This window comes from Ursus arctos, unplaced genomic scaffold (assembly GCF_023065955.2).
Source record: "Ursus arctos isolate Adak ecotype North America unplaced genomic scaffold, UrsArc2.0 scaffold_26, whole genome shotgun sequence".
Classification (NCBI taxonomy): domain Eukaryota; kingdom Metazoa; phylum Chordata; class Mammalia; order Carnivora; family Ursidae; genus Ursus; species Ursus arctos.
The window spans coordinates 36,738,963-36,760,197 of NW_026622941.1; the positions used below are offsets into that span (position 1 = coordinate 36,738,963).

The 21,235-nt window shown below is 36.2% G+C and overlaps 1 long non-coding RNA gene across 2 annotated transcripts in view; it reads right to left on the reverse strand.

Annotated features, from left to right (window-relative positions):
* LOC113257710 (uncharacterized) overlaps positions 1-21,235 on the reverse strand; it is a 319,690-nt gene that overhangs the window by 276,650 nt on the left and 21,805 nt on the right. For both annotated transcript variants that reach the window (XR_008955934.1, XR_008955933.1), the window contains exons 2-3: positions 21,105-21,160; positions 667-744 (exon numbers count right to left, since the gene is read on the reverse strand). This is a non-coding gene — a long non-coding RNA (uncharacterized LOC113257710). The remainder of the gene's footprint in view (positions 1-666; positions 745-21,104; positions 21,161-21,235) is intronic.

The following is a 21,235-nucleotide window of genomic DNA, read 5'->3' on the forward strand; positions in this document are numbered from 1 at the left end:
TTTTCAACTTTTTGAGGAACCTCCATACTATTACAGTTTCCAGAGTGCCAGCACCAGTCTGCATTCTCACTAACAGTGCAGGAGAGTTCCCCTTTCCCCACATCCTTGCCAACATCTGTTGTTCCTTGTGTTATTGATTTTAGCCATTGACAGGTGTGAGGTGACAGCTTATTGTAGTTTTGATTTGTATTTCCATGATGATGAGTGATGTTGAGTATCTTTTCATTTGTCTGCTGGTCATCTGTATGTCTTCTTTGAAAAAATGTCTATTCATGTCTTCTGTCCATTTTTTAATTGGATTGTTCATTTGAGGGGGGAATGCCATTCCTTAGTCATGAATATGATAAATGCAAATTGGAAATCACTGTCTTACATTAAAAGGGCTTTACAAGAAAAAGGAATTAAAACAACTAAGGAAAAAGAATCCACTGGAAACCTAGGACAAAATTTGTGGGGTTGGTAGGTCCCCTTCAACAGAGTAAATCTTATACCACCCGTTTTTAGCATTGTTATCAAGTGCAGTATTTATTGCACATCTGTTTATAACTATGCACCTGACTCTAATTTGAATACTCAGCATGCTCAAATTCTTGAGTTCACCTGTGGAATTAGGTCAAAATAAAATAATCAAAAAACACTTACATTTAAATCCTATATAAATCTTACCTTTGCCTAAAACCATTTTGGTGCATCAGGATGAAAGTAAGTGCTGGGTCTTTACAATGGCCTGCCCTATATATGTCCCTGTAACAAAAAGCAGAAATATCTAAGATCCATATGTCTTATAGAATCATAAAGAGGACTCTAATAGTTTTTCTTTAAGATTTTATTTATTTATTTGACAGAGAGAGAGAGAGACAGCCAGCGAGAGAGGGAACACAAGCAGGGGGAGTGGGAGAGGAAGAAGCAGGCTCCCGCGGAGGAGCCTGAGGTGGGGCTCGATCCCAGAACTCTGGGATCACGCCCTGAACTGAAGGCAGATGCTTAACGACTGAGCCACCCAGGCTCTAATGTTTTAAGTTTAATGTTTTGAAAGAATTTTTCCAAATATAGTTAATAAATTCAATCAATAAGCAAATAAAAAGAAACACACCAGATAGCAGCAGCATGTGCCAGAGACCTGCTGATCTGTGTATTTAACGAATACTAAGAACCTGTTCCACGTGCAGCATTGTGCCAAGGTGCTGTGTAGAGTATAGAGAATAATACCATATGTTCCCTGTCTCAAAGTTACTTAGAATTAGTGCTATTTTTGTCAGGAATAATATCACTGTAGACCTCTTTCTCAGAAATTATGCAAGCCAGATTAGCATGCCAAATTCTTACTTTGAAATCAATTGCTAATAGACACTCTTCATATGCCTATACAATTTAACGCACAAACCAAAGCAAATATTGTATTTGTGTGTATTTTTAGGTCTCCATAGATTAAAAAAAGGAATTGTATTTTCATCAGATACCTTTGGTATGTCACTGTGCAATTCCCTTTCAAGTCTCATAGATCTAATATGATGACCTGTTTCATACTTGACATCATCAGGATGATGGTAAGAAGGAGCAGATTTAGTGTTGTTAGTTATTTGTGTTATTAGTGTGATATTGGGCCACTAAGTGGCCATTTTTAGTAAATTTTCCCCCAACTTTTCCTGGGTCTGAGGAGAAAGGAGGGAATTTCCTCCATTGTAGCATGTTTGGGGGCAGTGTAGTAGTGTCTGTTTTCCTGCAAAATATCAAGTCACAGCTACTTTGAAGGAACACTTCATATGCCAAATCAGTGGTCAAGAAAGAACAGAGATGTAACTAAAAGATCATAATAAAAATGTAGAGTTTCTTATAATACATTCCACGTTTGTGTGTGTATGCACCAAAACTTAATATTTTTTAAAATATTTTATTTCTTTGAGAAAGAGAGAGCGGGGTGGGACGGGCAGACGGAGAGGGAGAGAGAGAATCCTAAGCAGACTCCTTGCTGAGAGTGGAGCCTGATTCAGAGCTCAATCTTACAACCCTGAGATCATGACCTGAGCTGAAATCAAGAATCAGGCACTTCACTGAGCCACCCAGGCACCCCCTGAAACTTAATATTTTTAAACCTTTTTTAATACATATTTAATTAATTTTTATTAAAATAGTGTGTATCAGAACTTGACTCTTTTTGAGGGGTTTATTTTGTTGTGTTTTATACAAAATACTACTTTTAAACTATTCAGGGAGGCAAAACATATAATACACACTCTAAAAAGAACATTAACATTTATTGAGCATTTACTTAGCTTCATTTATAAAGCTCTATGCATTAAAATTCCACTTATACTAAAACAATAACACTGTATTGGGGGTTTATAATATATATAGACCTAAATAGTACATGTATAAGTTTAATATGCATACAAGAAAAACATAGTCAACAATAATATAAATGTCTGGAGGGGAGAAATCTAAGTATACTATTGTGATTTATCATTCCCAAGTGGAATAATAGGAAATTGATATTATGCTGAAAATCCTAATCTTGAAAAAACTGTACTTGGCAATGACCATTTAAAGTCATGAAGAAGGACATTTATGGTAATCCTGAAATATATCTGAAATTTATCCTATTAAAATGAAAAATAAGGATTAAAATGACATTGTACAACACTTCAACTTCAAATACTGCTCTACATTTTATTAACAGCTACACACACTAAAATATGAGGCAGTACTGAGGAATTAGTCTTTCACATTAAACACACACACACACACACACACACACACACACAAAAAAAAAAAAAAAGGCTTTAGGAAAGAAAAGTTGCTTGTGCCTCAAAGTTCTCACCAGCCAATGAAAAGTATGACATTGACTTTGTTAACACAGAAGCAGAGAAAGACAGCTCCTTGCTATCATCATGCCTCAACTTAAAATGAAAGGACCTGAGGTAGTCAACAGTATTGGGTCTGGGTCCAGACTGCCAGGATGCAAAACCCAGTTTCACCTTATGGAAGTGATAATAGGTGGAATACTTAGCCATCTCTAAGTCCTATCTCTTCATCTATAAAATGGGGATAATCACAGTATCTACTTCACAGGATTGTTTTAAGTATTAAATGAGAAGCTTAAAGTATTTAATATAGTTCTGGGCACACAGTAAATATGCAATAAAAAAATTAGCTTTGGTTCCTGTATTTGTTGTACAGATGACCAGATTTGATGGAGAAGTAAAAAAGTCTCTTTGATGTATAAATAGAGTTTGGTATAGAAATACCAATATCCTTGTTAGGGTCAATGGTGACAGAGCTTTTAGTTACAGTTTTCAATCTATATTATTTTTTAAAGATTTATTTATTTATTTTGAGAGATAGCAAGAGAGCAAGTAGGGAGGGGCAGAGAGAGAGAGTCCCACAAGGACTCCACACTGAGCACAGAGCCCAACTCGGGGCTCGATCTCATGACCCTGAGATTAGGACCTGAGAGAAAGCAAGAGTCGGACACTCAACCAACTGTACCATCCAGGTGCCCCTCAACCTTTATTATTTTATGTTCTGCTTATCCCTTCAACCAAAAACTTGAACAGGAAGGGCGAAAAAGTAAGGCAAAGCAAAGTTAGTAGTCAAATCAGTACTATGCATTCTTCATCCCGTCCTTGCACCTATACTATGTAAGGAAAGGCTTACACTTTTTAGGCAACCCACTTGTCATTGAATCTGTCATTGAACTGTTACAATTGCCCCATTTAATAAATATTGGTTGAGAACTTACTATGGGCAAAGCAAAATTCTAGGTGCTGAGGAAACTCCGGGCAAAAATCAGGGGGAATTTGCCCTTACTGGAATAGGAATGTATACTATAAAATTAAAATACTTAAAACTACATTAGATATACACAATAGAAGTAGGTGCTTAGGATCTAGTCTGTGGCCAATGTAATTCAAATTCTAAAAAGCGCAAAATTAGCACACTTGTCTTATCAGTACAATAATATGCATCAGTCCATTAATGTATCACTTTATTATTTGGTCCTAAAATAGAATTTTAAAAAATTAGCTAGCAAACAAATAAAAATTTGCCATTTATAGCCAGTTAAACTGGGAGAAAAGGCATCCCTCTATCCTTAGGATGTGTGTTATAAAGATGAGATAAACCTAAGAAATATATCCAATACTAAAAGTGATGTTAGGGCCGCCTGGGTGGCATAGCGGTTAAGCGTCTGCCTTTGGCTCAGGGCGTGATCCCGGTGTTATGGGATCGAGCCCCACATCAGGCTCCTCTGCTATGAGCCTGCTTCTTTCTCTCCCACTCCCCCTGCTTGTGTTCCCTCTCTCGCTGGCTGTCTCTATCTCTGTCAAATAAATAAATAAAATCTTTAAAAAAAAATAAAATAAAAGTGATGTTAAAGATACCAAAGGAGTGTTGGTAACAGTTAGGTTATTGGGAGTTCAAAGGAAAGTTTGTATGATTGAATAGTATTCTGATACTTTATATTAGTAAACCATAAACTTTGAGGTAGAAGAAGTGGAGCCAGACCCTCATGTGAATCAAATGAAGACTATAGATACTATCTCTGGAAAAAATGTCCATAAAACATGCACCAAAATATTCACATACAATTATTTTTATTACATTGAATATTGATTTTCCTTATATAACAAACATTAAAAAAATCTTTAGTAAGATTTATGTCCCTGTTTTTTCACACACAGATTAACAGCTTTATTCTGGAAAAAAATTAAAGAGTAAACTGGAGAAAACAAAGTTAGCTTTAATTCTGCTCAAAAGCAAATTTCATTGAGAAGGTTGTCTTCGTTGCAAAGTTGACGCCGAGGGGTAGTCTTTACCCATAGCAACATTCATGTCATGTGTAACATCTGTAACAATTTTTAAGATTATCAGAGGAAGCAACCTTCAAAAGAACTTTACATTTGTTTCTTGGTTTTTGTGGATTACTGCCGTCAGAAAAATTGATAAAGCTTACCTCTACCCACCCACCCCCACTTTATTTGCAGAAACACTTCCTCTATAACCAGTTTACATAGCTGTTTCTCTTAAATCTCTTCTCTCATAATCATTAGCAACATTTAAAAATCCACCTCAGTAATTTACCAAAGAAGACTTGAAAGGGCTTTTCCCTGTCATACTGTTCTTGGAATGGACTTTGTTTTCTTTTCAAAAATAGTAACAAAAGTAAAATGTTTAAAATTCAATCACACTCTACATGATTATTCTTGGGGAGTCAACCAATTTCTGTGTAGTTGAGAAGAATGTCATATATTGACATTTCATGACAAAATTATTTTAAGGGACTCCTTAGCTTTCCCAGCAATAGGTAAGTCTTCTTCCAGGACTGTTGACTGAGGCTTTGGTGACAACGTATCAAAAATGAGAGTTACTGATGCTTGGAGCTTCTTTCTTCACTAAATACCACATATATTCTAGAGGGGAGCATCTTAGCTTCTGTGCCTGAATGGGTTACAGGTGTTCCATACAATGATCCCCTCTATCCTTGGAGCAAGTGGATGGTGACAGTCTCTTCTGTAAGCAACCCCCTACGTTTGTTCCGTTTTACCATAGAAAAATTACCATTTTTAGCATGTGCCATGGACATAATGAAAACGGTTAGAAGCATAGTTAAAGTTTTGCTTGACAAAAGGTTTTCACCATTTCAAATATATTGATTGCTTTTAAAGTTTTCAAAAGGGGTTCTTAAAATAGACATTTTTTTTTAATGACACGGTGTGCACGTAATAGATGGAAACCAGGAGCTGGCTGCCCTCTGACCTGACAATAGTTTCAGTGGCATGCTAAAGGAAAGTGCAGTAGCTGAAAAATGCCTCCAGGACCTGCCTCAAAAGAGTACAAAAACATTAGCAATTTGGGAGTGGATGACATCATCCAACAGAGATATTAGATTTTCTTCCTCTGCCTCATATCACAAACTAACTTTCTTACTTCCAGGGTGCGTGACTTCTGAAGTTTCTGCAACACTGCGGTTTCTTTTGATTCGAACTTCGTCGATCCTTCAGAGAAAGCCTGTTTTGTTCAGGGTACAACCCAAATTTGATAAAGTGTAAGTCTTTTCTCGGTTCTTCTAGTTTCTCTCTTAAAAAACCAGGCATAATCTTCATTTAGTTCTGATGTGTGGAGGCCAGAACAAGAGCACTTTCAAACACTACTAACACATTAATTCTTGATGCTTAACTAATTAGGAAATTGTGGAAGTTATTTTATTGATTGAAGAGAGGAAAGCAGAGGCATAAAAAGTTAATGATGACTTGTCCAGTTAACGGCAAATATTTATCAAGCACTCTGTTCTTAGTATTGTGTTTGTTACTATACTTCTATCTCCTGCTTTAGAGACTAGCCTGCCTCCCTATGTTTCAAATTAAGAATATGTTTATGAAATGAGGTGAAATGCTATTTTCTACTTATTGAGTGCCAATATTTTTAAAAAATTGTTGCAGCTTTGAGAAGTAATTGACAATTGTATATAAGATATACAACTTGATGCTTTCATATACATTGTGAAGTAATCACAATGGAGCTAGTTAACATATTAATCAAGCATAGCTTCACATAGTTCCCATTTTCTTTTTTTCCCCCCCAGTTTTATTGAGAAATAACTGACATACGTCACTGTATTAAGAGGTATAGCATGATGGTTTGATTTACATATATTGTGAAATAATTATCATAGGTTGAATTAACATCCAATACAATAAAAAGAAAGAAAAAAGGAAAATATTTTTTCTGTGATGAGAGCTTTTAGGATTTAGTCTCTTAACTTTCCTATATATCATACAGTAGTGATATCTATAGTCATTATGTTGTGTATTACATCCCTAGTAATTATTTATCTCATAACTGAATGTTTGTACATTTTGACCATCCTCCTCCAATTCTCCTCCCACTCCCACCTCTGGCAGTCATAAGTTTCTATTTTTCTATGAGTTTGGGGTTTTAAAATTTTTTTTTTTACATTCCACATATAAATATGTGAGAATATACAGTATTTGTCTTTCTCTGTCTGACTTACTTCACTTAAAGCAATGCCTCCAAGGTCCATACATGTTGTCACAAGAGGCAGGATTTCCTCATTTTTTACGGCTGAATGAGATTCCATTATATCTCTCTCACACACAATTTCTTTATCCATTCATCCATTAGTGGACACTTAGGTTGTTTCCGTGTCTTGGATATTGTAAATAAGGCTGCTATGAACATGGCGGTACAGATATCTTCTCAAGTTACTGTTTTCATTTTCTTTGGGTGTATTCCCAGAAGTAGAATTGCTAGATCATATGGTTTTATTTTTAATTTTTGAAGGATATTGTTTTCCTTAATGGCTGTACCAGTTTACATTCCTACCAACAGTGCACAAGTGTTCCCTTTTTGCCACATTCATGCCAACATTTGTTATCTCTCGTCTTTCCATGGCCATTCTAATGAGGTGATATCTCACTGTGGTTTTAATTTGCATTTCCCCAATCACTAGTGATTTTGAACATCTTTTCAATGTACCTGTCAGCCTTTCATATATCTTTTTGGACAAATGTCTGTCTATTCAGGTCCTTTGCCCTTTTTTAAATTGGATTATTCAGGGTTTTTTTTTGCTCTTAAATTTTATGTGTTCTTTATACATTTTGGTATCAGATACATGGTTCACAAATATTTTTTCCTATTCAACAGGTTGTTTTTTCACTTTGTTGATGGTTTCATTTGCTATACAGAAGCTTTTTAGTTTGATGTAGTTCCAACTTGTTTACTTCCGCCTTTGTTACTTGTGCTTCAGGTGTCATATCCAAAAAATCATTACCAAGATCATGTCAAGGAGCTTTGTTCCTATGTTTTTTCCCAGGAATTCAATGTTTCAGGGCTCACATCTAAATCTTTAATCCATTCCAAGTTAATTTTTGTGAATGGTCTAAGATGGGGGTCCAGTTTCATTCTTTTACATGTGAATATCCAATTGTCCCAGCACTATTTATTGAAGAGACTTTTTCTCCATTGAGTACTCTTGGCTACTTTGTCATATATTAGTTACCATATATGCTTGGATTTATTTCTGGGCTCTCAATTCTGTTCCATTGCTCTATGTGTCTGTTTCTATGTCATTATTTTATTGTTTTGATGACTATAGCTTTATTGTATAGCTTGAAATCAGGAAATGTGATAACTCCTGCTTTGTTCTTCTTTCTCGGATTTTTTTTTTTTTCTATTTGGGGTCTTTTGTGGTTCCATACAAATTCTAGGAGTGTTTCCTCTACTTTTATAAAAAATGTCATTGGGATCTTTTTTTTTTCCCCCCGACAAGACAGAGAGAGAGCACAAACAGGGGGGGCGGTAGGCAGAGGGAGAAGCAGGCTCCCTGTTGAGCAGACAACCCCCCTTCCCAAAGTGGGCTTGATCCCAGGACCCTGGAATCATGACCCAAGTTGAAGGCAGATGCTTAACCAACTGAGGTACCCAGGTGCCCTGCCATTGGAATCTTAATAGGGATTTCATTACATCTGTAGATGGCTTTCACTAGTATCGATGTTTTAGCCATGTTAATTCTTCCGATCCAAGACCACAGCATGCTTTTTCATTTATTTGTGTCTTCTTCAATATTTTTCATCAGTGTCTTAGAGTTTTCAGTGAAGAGATTTTTTTGGCCTCTTCAGTTAAATTTATTCTTAAGTATTTTATTATTTTTGATGCTATTGCAAATGGGAACAATTTCTTTTTCAGAAGTTTCATCACTAGTGTATAAAAGAAACACTGCTGATTTTTGTATATTAATTCTTTACCCTGCAACTTTACTGAATTTATTCATTAGATCTAACAGGTTTTTTTTTTAATTCTTTAGGATCTTCCCTATATAAAATCATGTTGTCTGCAAATAAAGAAAATTTTACTTCTTCCTTTCCAATTCTGATAACTTTTATATCTTTTTCTTGCCTGACTGCTCTAGCTAGGACTTCCAGGACTATGCTGAATAGGAATGGTGAGAGGGCACACTGGTCTTTATCCCTGATCTTAGAGGAGAAACTTTTATCCTTTCACCATCGAGTATGATGTTAACTATAGGCTTGTCATATTTGGCCTTTATTATGTTGAGATGTCTTCCTTCTATGTCTAATTTGTTAGTTTTTATTGTGAATGGGTGTTGAATTTTATCAGATGCTTTTTCTGCATCTATTGAGATGAGCATATGATTCTATCAATGTGATATATCCCTGTATCCCAGGGATAAATCCCACTTGGTGAGGCTGAATGATCCTTTTAATATGCTGCTGAATTCAGTTTGCTAGTATATTATTGGGAATTTTTGCATCTATATTCATCAGGGATAGTGGTCTGTAGTTTTCTTTTCAAATAGTGTTCTTTTTTGGTTTTGGTATCAGGACAATGCTGGTTTCAAAAAAGGAGTTTGGGAGTATTCACTCCTCTTCAGTTTTGGGGAAGAGTTAGAGGAAGATTGGTGTTAGTTCTTCTTTAAATATAAATTTAAATAAACTAGTAAAATTCATTAATGAAGTCTTCTCGTCCTGGGCTTTATTTCATTGGGAGATTTTTTTATTACTGGCTTAATCTTCTTACTAGTAATTGTTATATTTGGGTTTTCTATTTCTTCCTGAGTCAGTCTTGGTAAGTTGTAGGTTTCTAAGAATTTTTTAATCTCTTCTAGATTGTCCATTTTGTTGGCATATTGTTGTTCATAGCAGCCTCTTATGATCCTTTAAATTTCTGTGGTGTCCATTGTAATGTCTCCTTTTCCATTTGTAATTTTGTTCATTTGGGTCCTTTCTATTTTTTCCTTGGCTGGCCTAGCTAAGGGATTCTCAGTTTTGTTATCTTTTCGAAAAACTTAGTTTGCTTAATCTTTTCTATTATTTTTCATTTCTTTATTTCATTTGTTTGTGCTCTTAGATATTTCTCTTCTGCTGCTAACTTTAGGCTCAGTTTGTTCTTCTTTTTCTAGTTCCTTAAGGCATAAAATTATGTTGTTTATCTGGGATATTTCTTGCTTCTTAATGTAGGCATTTACTGCTATGAACTTCCATCTTAAAACTGCTTTTGTTGGGGGTGCCTGGATGGCACAGTGGTTAAGTGTCTGCCTTCGGCTCAGGGAGTGATCCCAGCATTATGGGATCGAGCCCCACATCAGGCTCCTCCACTATGAGCCTGCTTCTTCCTCTCCCACTCCCCCTGCTTGTGTTCCCTCTCTCACCGGCTGTCTCTATCTCTGTCAAATAAATAAATAAAATCTTAAAAAAAAAAAACTGCTTTTGTTGCATCCAATAAGTTCTGGCATGTTGTGTCTCCATTTTCAATTGTCTCAAGAAACTTTATTTCCCTTTAATTTAATTTCTTCTTTGATCCATTGGTTGTTCAATAAAGTATAGTTTCATGCCATTGTGGTCAGAGAAGATATTTGATATGATTTCAATCTTCTTGAATTATCTAAGATTATTTTATGGCCTAATGTATGTTCTATCCTAGAAAACGTTCTGTGCTTAAGAAAAATGTGTATTCTGCTGTTGTTGGATAGAATGCTCTGTATATTTTATTAGGTCCATTTGCTCAATAGTTGTGTTCAAATCCACTGTTTCCTTATTGATTCTCTGCCTGGATGATCTATCCATTGTTGAGAGTGAGGTATTAAAGTCCCAAACGATTATTGTATTACTGTTTATTTCTTCTTTTAGCCTTGTTAACTTTTGCTTTATATATTTAGGTGCTCTGATGTTGGGTATGTAAATATTTACAATTGTTACACTTTAAGATTTTATTATTTATTTATTTATTTATTTATTTACTTACTTACTTACTTACTTACTTAAAGAGAGCTGGGAGAGAGGTGGAGGGGGAGGGCAAAGGAGGGGGAAAGAATCTCAAGCAGACTCTGTGCTAGGCATAGAGCCCAACTTGGGGCTTGATCTCATGACCCTGAGATCATGACCTGAGCTGAAAACAAGAGTTGGATGCTTAACCTACCAAGCCACCCAGGTCCCTCTACAATTATTACACTTCTTAATTGACCCCTTTCTCATTATATAATGACCTTCTTTGTCTATTTTTTTTTTTTACCATTTCTAGTTTAAAGTCTATTTTACATCTGATATAAATATAGCTAACTCTGCTTTTTTGTGGTTTTTGCTACCATTTGCTTGAAAGGTCTTTCTCCATTCTTTCACTCTCAGTGTATGTGTGTCTTTAAGGCTAAAGTGAATCTCTTGTAGGCAGCACGTTGTTGGTTCTTGTTTTTTATCCATTCTGCCATTCTATGTCTTTTGATTGGAGAATGTAATCCATTTATGTTTAAAATAATTATTGAGGGGCACCTGGGTGGCTCAGTTGGTTAAGCGTCTGCTTTCAGCTTAAGTCACGATCCTGGAGTCCTGGGATCAAGCCCTATGTCGGGCTCCCTGCTTAGCAGGGAGTCTGCTTCTCCCTCTGACCCTCCCCCCTCTCATGACCTCTCTCTCTCTCAAATAAATAAATAAATAAAATCTTTAAATAAAATAATTATTCATAGGTAAGGACCTACTATTGGCATTCTCTTGTTTTCTGGTTGTTTCATAGATCCAGTGTTCCGTGTTTCTTATCTTGCTATCTTTTTTGTGTTTTGATGCCTTTTGGTATCAGTATGTTTTGACCCCTTTATTGTGTTCTTTAGTGTAATTACTAAAGATTTTCCCTTGTGGTTACCGTGAGGCTTACACAAAATATTCTAAACTCATAACACCCTATTTTAAACTGATAACAACTTAACTGTAATAGAATTCATACTTTACACTTTTACTTCCTTTCCCTCTCACATTTTAGATTGTTGCTGTTACAACTTACATGGTTTTTATATTGTGTAATTAATAATCAATTATTGAATATGGTTACCTTTGCTACTTTAGTTTTTTTCTTTAAATTTTAAACTAAAGTTGCGTTGTCCATCATATTGCAGAATCTCACAATAACTGTATATTTACCATTACTACTGAGATTTACACTACCTTTTTGTGTCTTTATGGTATTAATTAGTGTTCTTTTACTTTCACTCAAAGAAGTCCTTTTACTGTTTCTTGTAAGGCAGATCTGGTGGTATGAACTCCTTCAGCTTTTGTTTGGTAAAGTCTTTATCCATCCTTCATTTCTGAAGCACAGCTTTGCCAGGTACAGAAGTCTTGGTTTACAGTTATTTTCTTTTGATATTTTGAGTATGTCATTCGTGTCTCTCTTGGCCTGAAAATGTTCTGTTGAGAAATCTGCTTCTAGTCTTATATGAGAGTTCCCTTGTATGTAACTTCTCTCTTTTCTCTTCCTGTTCCTAAAATTCTTTCTTTGGCTTTTGACTTTTGACAATTTAATTATATTGTGTCTTGGTGTAATCCTATTTACCCTATTTAGGTTCAACCTACTTAGGGTCCCTTAGGCCTCAGGGATCTGGTTGTCCTTTTCTCCTCCCAGGTTTGGGAAGCTCTCAGGTATTATTTCTGTCCCTTTCTCTTCTCCTTCTGGAATTAACACAATGTGAATATTGTTTCTTTTCCTTGTGTCCTATAAATCCTGCAGGCTTTCAGTCTTTCTTCATTTTTCTTCATTCTTTTTTTTTTTTCTTTTCTCCTCTGACTAGGTAATTTCTAATGTCCTATCTTCCAGGGTGCTGATCCTTTCTTCTGCATGGTTGAGTCTACGTTTGAAACTCTGTTGAATTTTTCAGTTCAGTTATTGTATTTTTCAAGTCTAGGATTTTTTTTTTTTTTTTGATGGCTGCCATTTCCTTATCAAACTTCTCATTTGTTCCTGCATTTTTTTCTAATTTCAGTTAGTTGTCTGTGCTTTCTTATAATTCACTGAACTTCCTTAAGAGGATTATTCTGGATTCTTTATCTGACAGTTCATAGATCTCCATTTCTTTAGGGTCAATTGCTGGTGTTTTATTAGTTTCTTTGGGTGGTGTCATATTTATCTGATTTTTTGTGATCTTTGATTCCTTATGTTGGTATCTGTGCATATGACTAATCAGGCTCCTTTTCCAGACTTTACAGGTCTGCTTGGCAGAGATAATTCTTTACCTGTCAGTCCAGTCTGGGTTTCTGGATGTGTCTGTTGGTAATATTTTTCAGCAGGTGGTGTCTATTATTATGGTCTACTTTGGGACAAGGCAACTGGTTTGACCTCTAAGGATGGGGATGGGTTGGGAGTGGTGAGTCAGACTAGAAAACAGTTGAGTAGGACTGCTGGCTTTGTTCCCTACCCAAGTGAGGCTATAGTACTATATTCAGTCGTAAATAGAGTTGGGGATTAGCTTCCCTACCCTGGCAGGACAGCAGGCCAGGGCCCAGGGCCTATACAACTCATTGTTTGGGGGCCCAAATCAGGCTTCAGTGTGCACTTAATTCCTGGTCAGTTGAGGCCATCTGTTTTGCTCTGCAGATGGAGAAACCACAGGCTGTGCTCTCTGTTCAAGAGCCATCGTACCTAGGACTGTTGAATGGGCTACACAGCTTCCCACGTGCTTTGGTTAAGTTTCCTGGTTGGACAGGCTGAAGGCTGTATTCAGTAATGAGGCTATGAATTAGATTTCCTGCCTGGGTACAGTGGGGAGAGGCTGCTCTAAAGCTGGTAAAGCTCTTTGTTGTTTTCACTCAAGCTGACCCACATGCCAAGTTCCCTGGCCAAACAGAGCCACTGGCTTTGCTCTTCAAACTATCAGCTCTGTCTTCCCTTTTCTCAGCTTCAGTACTGCTGGGCCACATAGACTTCAGATGTTTTTGCCAGATGGGGCTAGAAGACACTCTCCACAGCAGGTGAGGCTATGACTCAGCCCCCTTGCCTGGGTAGGAGTTGGAGAAGATGCTCTAGGCTATCCTCAGTTTCCCAAATAGGCATTCTGGTTGGGAGGGGATGGAGCTATCCTCAGCGTTGTCTGTGAATTAATCCCCCTGCCTGTGCATAATATGGGAACACTCCATGCTCTGTATTGGCTTTGCTCTGGAGACAATCAGCCCTACCTGCTTACCTCTCAGCTGGAGCACCACTGGACTGCACAACTTCCAGGAGCTGTCACCAGCCCTCTTGTCAGATGGAGCCACTTTCCACAGTATGTACGGCTCTGACTCAGCACCTTGCTTAGGCACACACAAACTGGGCTCTAGGGCCAGCAAAACTCTTTGCTTGAGGATCCAATTCAGGCACATCTGCACACTTCTAAGTTCCTGGGGGAGAGTCCATCCCCAACTTGGTTCTGTGGGTAAGCAAAGTTGCTGGTTGGGATTACTACTGGGCACTGCCAGTATGAACTCAGTCTGCCAAGATCCATGTACTGGTTGTTGCAAGCCCATTCCCCTTGTCACATACATATTCCCAGGGGCTGAGCCCTGCACATTCTTCGCAATCCCTATGGTATGAGATCAGATTAGAGGCTCCCATAAAACGACCCACTTTGCTGGGGAGGCTGGTTGGCTGCCTGGGTTCTCTTTTCCCACTGGGGGAATCAGAGGTTCAGGGCAGACCTCTCTGCATGGTCCTGTGCTGGTCTAGGGGAGGGGCAACGCAGTCAACATGTAGTGCTGCTCTTACTTTTCTAATGTAGTCTGTCTTGGTCTCTCAGGTACAGGGGGGTGCTTCAGCCTCACCCCCATCTTCCAGGATTCTCTTAGGGCTGTCTTGTTCTTGCATAATTGTTAGTTATTATTGTGTGGGGGAGCAAGGTCAAGAACGATGTTGTCATTCTTGGTGCCATCTTGGTGGTGTCACTACATTTTCTCTTTTTAAAAAAACATTTGTGGAGGGATGCCTGGGCAGCTAGTCAGTGAAGCAGCTGCCTTCGGCTTAGTCATGATCCCAGAGTCCTGGGATCAAGTCCTGCTTTGGGTTCCTTGCTCAGCAGGGAGCCTGCTTCTCCCTCTCCCTCTGCCTGCTGCTCCCCCTGCTTGTGTTCTCTCTCTCTCTGACAAATAAAATCTTTTTAAAAAAATTTTTAAAAATGTTTGTGGTGAGAACACTTAAGATCTACCCATGTAGTAAATTTCAAGTATGCAATACAATATATGGTCACATTGTTGTACATTCTATCTCCAAAACTTAATTATCTTGCATAACTAAAATTTTGAACTCTGTGACCAACATCTCCTCCTTTCCCCCTCCCCTGATACCCAAAGTACTGAACATTCTACTTCTATGAGTTTGACTATTTTGGGTTCCATATATAAGTGAGACGATAAAGTATTTGTATTTCTGTATTTGGCTTATTTCAGTTAGTATAAGGTCCTCCAGGTTCATTTACGTTGTTGCAAGTGGCAGGATTTCCTTTTTTTTTTTTAAGTTGAATAATATTCCATAGTGGAATATTTTTTCCAGTTTTAATGAGATGTAACTGACATACAGCACTGTACGAATCTGAGGTATACAGCATAATGACAACCCACATATAGCATGAAATGATCACCAAAATGAGTTTAGCTAACATTCATCATCTCATACAGTTACCTCTCAAAAGTTTTTTCCTTGTGATGAGAACATTTAGAATCTACTCTCTTAGCAAATTTCAAATATATCATACAGAAATGTTAACTATAGTCATCATGCTGTAGATTTTAATTCCAGAATTTATTCATTTTATAACTGGAAGTTTATACCTTTTGACCAATTTCATCCAAATTCCCCTTCACAGGTGTTCATTATAAAAACAATATATAGTATCACGGAACTTATTTATTTTTTTAGGGAAGAAGAAATTTAATTAATATAAGAGCAGAAATCAGTATAATAGTGATTTAAAAAGAATGAGGTTTATCAACAGTGTCCATAATCTTAAAGCTTTCAAATGATTAGGTAAAAACACAAAACACTGGCAAGATTGATCAAGAAAGAAAATAAGTAAAATAACACCAGAATAAATATTATTTGCAGTAAAAATATTTTATAACTTTAATTATAATTCCCAGAAAAATAATTATAACATATTTATTCAAAGGACCAATAATCATTCATTAACAAATTTGTCAGCAAAATTTACCAACAAAATGTAGAAAATTTCACAGTGAATCGTGATAAATCTTTAAAATACAGAAAGGATTAAGTATAGGACTAATATATGTTTTATTGAAAAATTGGATAATACTTTATTTTTTTATTTCTATTTTTTTGGATAAGAATACTTCAGAAAAAATATAATTTATAAATATGGATGTAGACATTTTAAATATAAACTGAGAGTATAAAATGGTTGAAAACCACTGCATCTTTCACCTCAAGCTGTTCACAATTTAATATCACAGATCTTAAATTCAAAAGTCTCAAAGAAGTTGATTTTGCTGTCACCTTCTCCAGGGTCTCAAATAATAGCTGCAGCAAGGGTCAGGGTCTGGAATTTGATAGACTATCCATTTCATTTTTTGAACATTGCTTCCCTATGCTCATCTTTTATATCTTCTATTGTCAACATCCTGCTTGTTAAATGCCTGAGTCTCTTACTGTTGCTACCAGATCAATGAAGATTAAGAATCTTCATTGATAATGCTAGTAAAAGTTTGCCTATTGTAACAGACGCATTATGTAAGCACACTGTCACCATAAAATATCTCCAGGCATCACATCCAAGTGGAAGGGTAATTTTATATAAAAGGTACAAAGTTATCTTTGTGCCTTTTCCCCCTCCTACCGAGATATGCACATAACTTCAATAATAAAAACAAAGGCACATTTTTGGATTGTTCCTCACATTTTGCAATCCTTTGAGAAATGGTATTCAGTAGAAAAATCCAGAGAGTGCCCAACTTAAGTTCCAAAAGAATAGGGAAGTTTCTGCTACCACAAAAAATTACCTATTAAGAAAAGATGAATAAGTAGCTAAGTGTTTTGCTAATACCAAAATCATTACTTATCTCAAATGGCATATCTATCACATTTTTCAAATGAAATCTTGAATGTAACTATCCTTTAAATCTATTAGGGCAAATTTGAAATAATTTTCCTGACTTATTGTGGTGTGCAGCACTCCTGATTGCTCATGGAACTGGGCTATAATTTTGCTTAGTGCTCTACGAAATTAATGTTCTACATTTTTATTGATCTAATATACATGCAGAAATATTTAAAAGAGAGCACCACAGGCTCCAAAAAGGAGTCCGTGATAGAAAAATTGTGGGGAACATGTGTCCTGCACAGCAAAGTTTCCTCTTTTCCATTTCACCATGGTTGTTAGATGCTAGAATAGTTCCTGCTTGCATCTCAGACTTTCCTTCTTCCTGAAATGCATCCTTTTAAAATTTTTTTAGTAGGGTTTTTTGGTCATAAAATGTTCTTCTTTATCTGAAAACATACTTATTCCACTTTCATTTTGACAGTTTTGCTGGGTAGACTGTTATAAGTTGAAAATCATCTTCTGTTGGTACTTTGAAGATACACTTTGTCTTCTGATTCCTATTGTTGCTGTTGAGAACTCAGCTGTTATGATCTATTTGTTGTCCCCTTGAAGGTGACCTTTTCTCTGGCTTGCTACCAATATATCTATTTGTTTGGGAGGTAATAAATACAATTTCCCTGCAATATGTCTAAATGCAATTTCTTTCTTTCTTCCTTTTTTTTTTTTTAACGTGATTTCTTATTATATTTATCCTGCTTGTAATTACTGGGCCCCCTGCACCTGAAAAAGATTGTTTTCCTGAAGTCTGGATTTATGCATGTGTGTGTATGTGCATATACACACACACATATATAGAGACATATTTTTAGAAATATATTTTTAGGAATATTTAAATATTTCTTCTCCCATATTACTCAGCCATAGAAAAGAATGAGATTTAGCCATTTGCAACAACATGGATGGACCTAGAAGATATGCTAAATGAATTGAGACTAATGAGATTGCACTTACCTATGGAATCTAGAAAACAAATGTACAAAGCAGAAATAGACCCATAAATACAGAGAACTAATGGATGCCAGGGAGAAGGTGGGTAGGGAAATGGGTACAGTGGAGAAGGTACAGGCTTCCACTTATGGAATGAATACGTCAAAGGGATGAAAGGCACAGCATAGGAAATATACTTAGTGTACTGTTTATGTCGTATGGCGATGGATATAGTTACACTTATGGAGAGCATAGCACAATGTGTTGAGTTGTGAAATCACTCTGTCGTACCTGAAACTAATGTAACATTGTATGTCAACTTCAATAAAAAAGGTATCTTTGATTTCCTTATTTTCTCTATTCTCCTTCTCACTCTATCTTCATGTCCCTTTCATATTTTCCATGTTAAAATTCTGATGCATTCAGGGTAATATCTTCAGATTTATTTTTCAATTCAATAATTTTCTCTTCTACTATGCCTAATCCACCATTTAACCTATCTATTGCTTTGTAAATTGCAATGATTATATTTTTCTTCCTAGAAGTTGTATGTGGCTCCATTTAAAATCTGCCTGGTCACATACTGATGGTTTCTTTTTTTGTTATATTTTCAATTCCATCTTTTACTTAAACACTTCACATTTATTTATTTTTGTTCTGCATCTCATAATGCTAATATCTGAAGTCCTTACAAGTCTTAGTCTGTTGTGTTTTTTATTTCTTGTGCATTTAATTTTTTACAGTGAAATTATATTTGGCTGAATTTATTCTCAGGAAATTCTGAGGGGTTTATATTAAAGAATGCTTTCCTGTGGAAAAGATTTATTTTTGCTGGGTGTCAAAAGGGGCTACCAACCTGGGATCATTTTAATTTCTTGGCTCTGGCCATGGGGAATGTATAAATTTCAACCCAGACCCATGTGATAATATGTTATACATTCTACTATTTTTTATTGTTTTCCTCTTGAAGCCACGACAATGATAAACAGGTTTTTTTATCTGCCTTCTGTTACTGCATGGGATTTTCTTCAGGTGATCCATTGACTGAGTCTATAGCCTCTTCACTTGTCTCAGTTTCATTCAGTGTGCATTGGGGGCATGTCCTCAGAATTAGTTCCCTCTACTTGTATGGGCCTTAGGACCTACTTTTTTGGAACCCGAATGTACATATGATATTCAAAATGCTAGGTTCCCAGTCTTGGCATGTAATCCCAAAGTATCCACAATTCCTCATTTAATCACCTCTGATTTCAGCTTGGTGCTTTACTTTTGCTGGAGAAGGGTGGGAATCTTGAGGATTCTCCTCACTTTCTTGCAAGCTACACAATACATTTAAAAATGTTTGTTTAGTGTACTTTGTCCAGTGCCTAAGCGTTTAGCTATGGCAGAGCCTTTTCAAAAATATTCTGGATTGCTATGCTGCCAGTGGATAAGTCATAAACAGTTTAATTTTCAAACCCTTTTTTGTTTAAAAAAAAAAAAGAAGTCAGAGTTCTTACCAAGTGCAAAACCCTTATTGTCAGTGATTTGTAAATTGGAAAGGTAACAACAATAATGGTAGGTAAAATTTACTGTATACCTATTTGCCAGGTACTGAATGCATGTTGTCTCATTTCTCTACAAATTAGGTAATATTATGTATGAGCTACAGGTGAAAGATGTGAGACTTAGATAACTTAGAGACTTTCTCAGAGTCACATAGTAAGTGGCAGGGATAGGTTTATCTGATAACAAATTTTGTGTGCTTTTTTTCTCCCCACTGAACTGGACTGCCTCTCTATTCAAGCTCTGCAATCACAGAAGATAAAACCATTTGAAAAATGTTATCAGCTGTATTTTGTTTTAAGGTGCAAATTGATCAGAGAACAACTTTGTAGTAAGGAACCTTCATCTCTTAATGATGTATCAAAAATTTGGTAAAAATCTGACAATCTCTTCAAAACTTATCATGGATCAAAGAAAGAGACAGAAATGGGAAACATTAAACAGTGAAGTTGAAAAAAGCTGTTTTCAGTCATTCCAGTATATCAGATAAGTTCTAGAAGCAATATATTTGTTTTGTGCTTTATTCACTGCCTTATCTCAAAAAGAACTTAAGACAGCTGACAAGAATGCATAAAATTCAAGATACAAATTAGAAATAGGTGAGAAAAAAATAAATAAGAAGAAAAAACAGAGAAATAAGATTAAAATAAAAAGGTATACCACTGAGCTTGTTTTGAGGCAGCTTGCAAATCTGGCTTTCTAAGGTCAACTTAAAAAGAGCTACCTGAGTAGTTATGAGTCACCATGTGTATATAATAAAAACAACCCAATTGTTCAGAAGCACGGTATGACTGATCCCTATGAACAGGATCAAAAGTTTCTCACAAAGCACCTCATAAATAGGACATTGTATAATGAAAAGAACAACATCCTGATCATGTAACTGTGGCACTTTTTGAGTGAAAGGGGAACTATTAAACATGATGCTGGGACAACGGGTATAAACTGAGACTGTCCCCCCAAAATTAAAATGAACACTTACCGTACTTACAGTAATCACTATATTTTAGTACATATTTTATGAAGATATTTTATTATTGCATCCCTCAATACAAGCTGATGATTGCACACAAATTGGCAATTCAGTAAAAGCAGCTGTATTTAAGGTTAACATGACATGATTGGTTTTAACTTTCAGCTGATCTAGTTAAATGGTAGATTTTAGAGCACAGTGGAGCAGGAGTAACAAACTCATATGGGCTCAGTGGCAAGGGAATGAACATAGGACTGTCAAGGAGCCAGGTGTAGGAGAAGAGGAAATGGTTAGTGAATAAAACATTTAAAAACAATATTTTGAAAAAAAACATCAATCTATAGTTGAATCTAGTTTCCAACTCAGTGACTGACAGTTGGGAATCATGACATAGCCATATAGTTTGGTTATTTGATGCCTATGCCATCTGCATTCAATATTCAATAAACATTTTTAAACACTAAACAGGCCTTCACTTTTGAACTAATTCTTGCTTGTGTCTATCACTATATTAAAAATATATTTAGGAGGGTTTCTAATTAAATTTGAAAATTTCTGAGTTAATTCTTGGCTTTTATAAGTAGCATGTTCTTTTGAATAGTAATCTTTACTGACTCAAAATTTTCTCTGACCCTGGCTCCTGAAGAAATGTGTTTTCTTGGTCTTTCAGTTTGAAGGACCTGTTAAAAAATAGCCCATCCAATCAGAGGCTACATTAGTAAAAGTTCAAGATTCCAGACCAGGGAACTAACAGTTAAAGGGGGATTGCAGTCTTACCTTACACTGTGCTGGTAGATCCCATCGAGTGCAGCTCATTGTGGGTGTCTCAGTTACTAAAGGGAGACAATGACAAAGCATGGGGCCCTACATGGCAATGCTACCACTGTCCACTATTTCTAGGTTTCCTC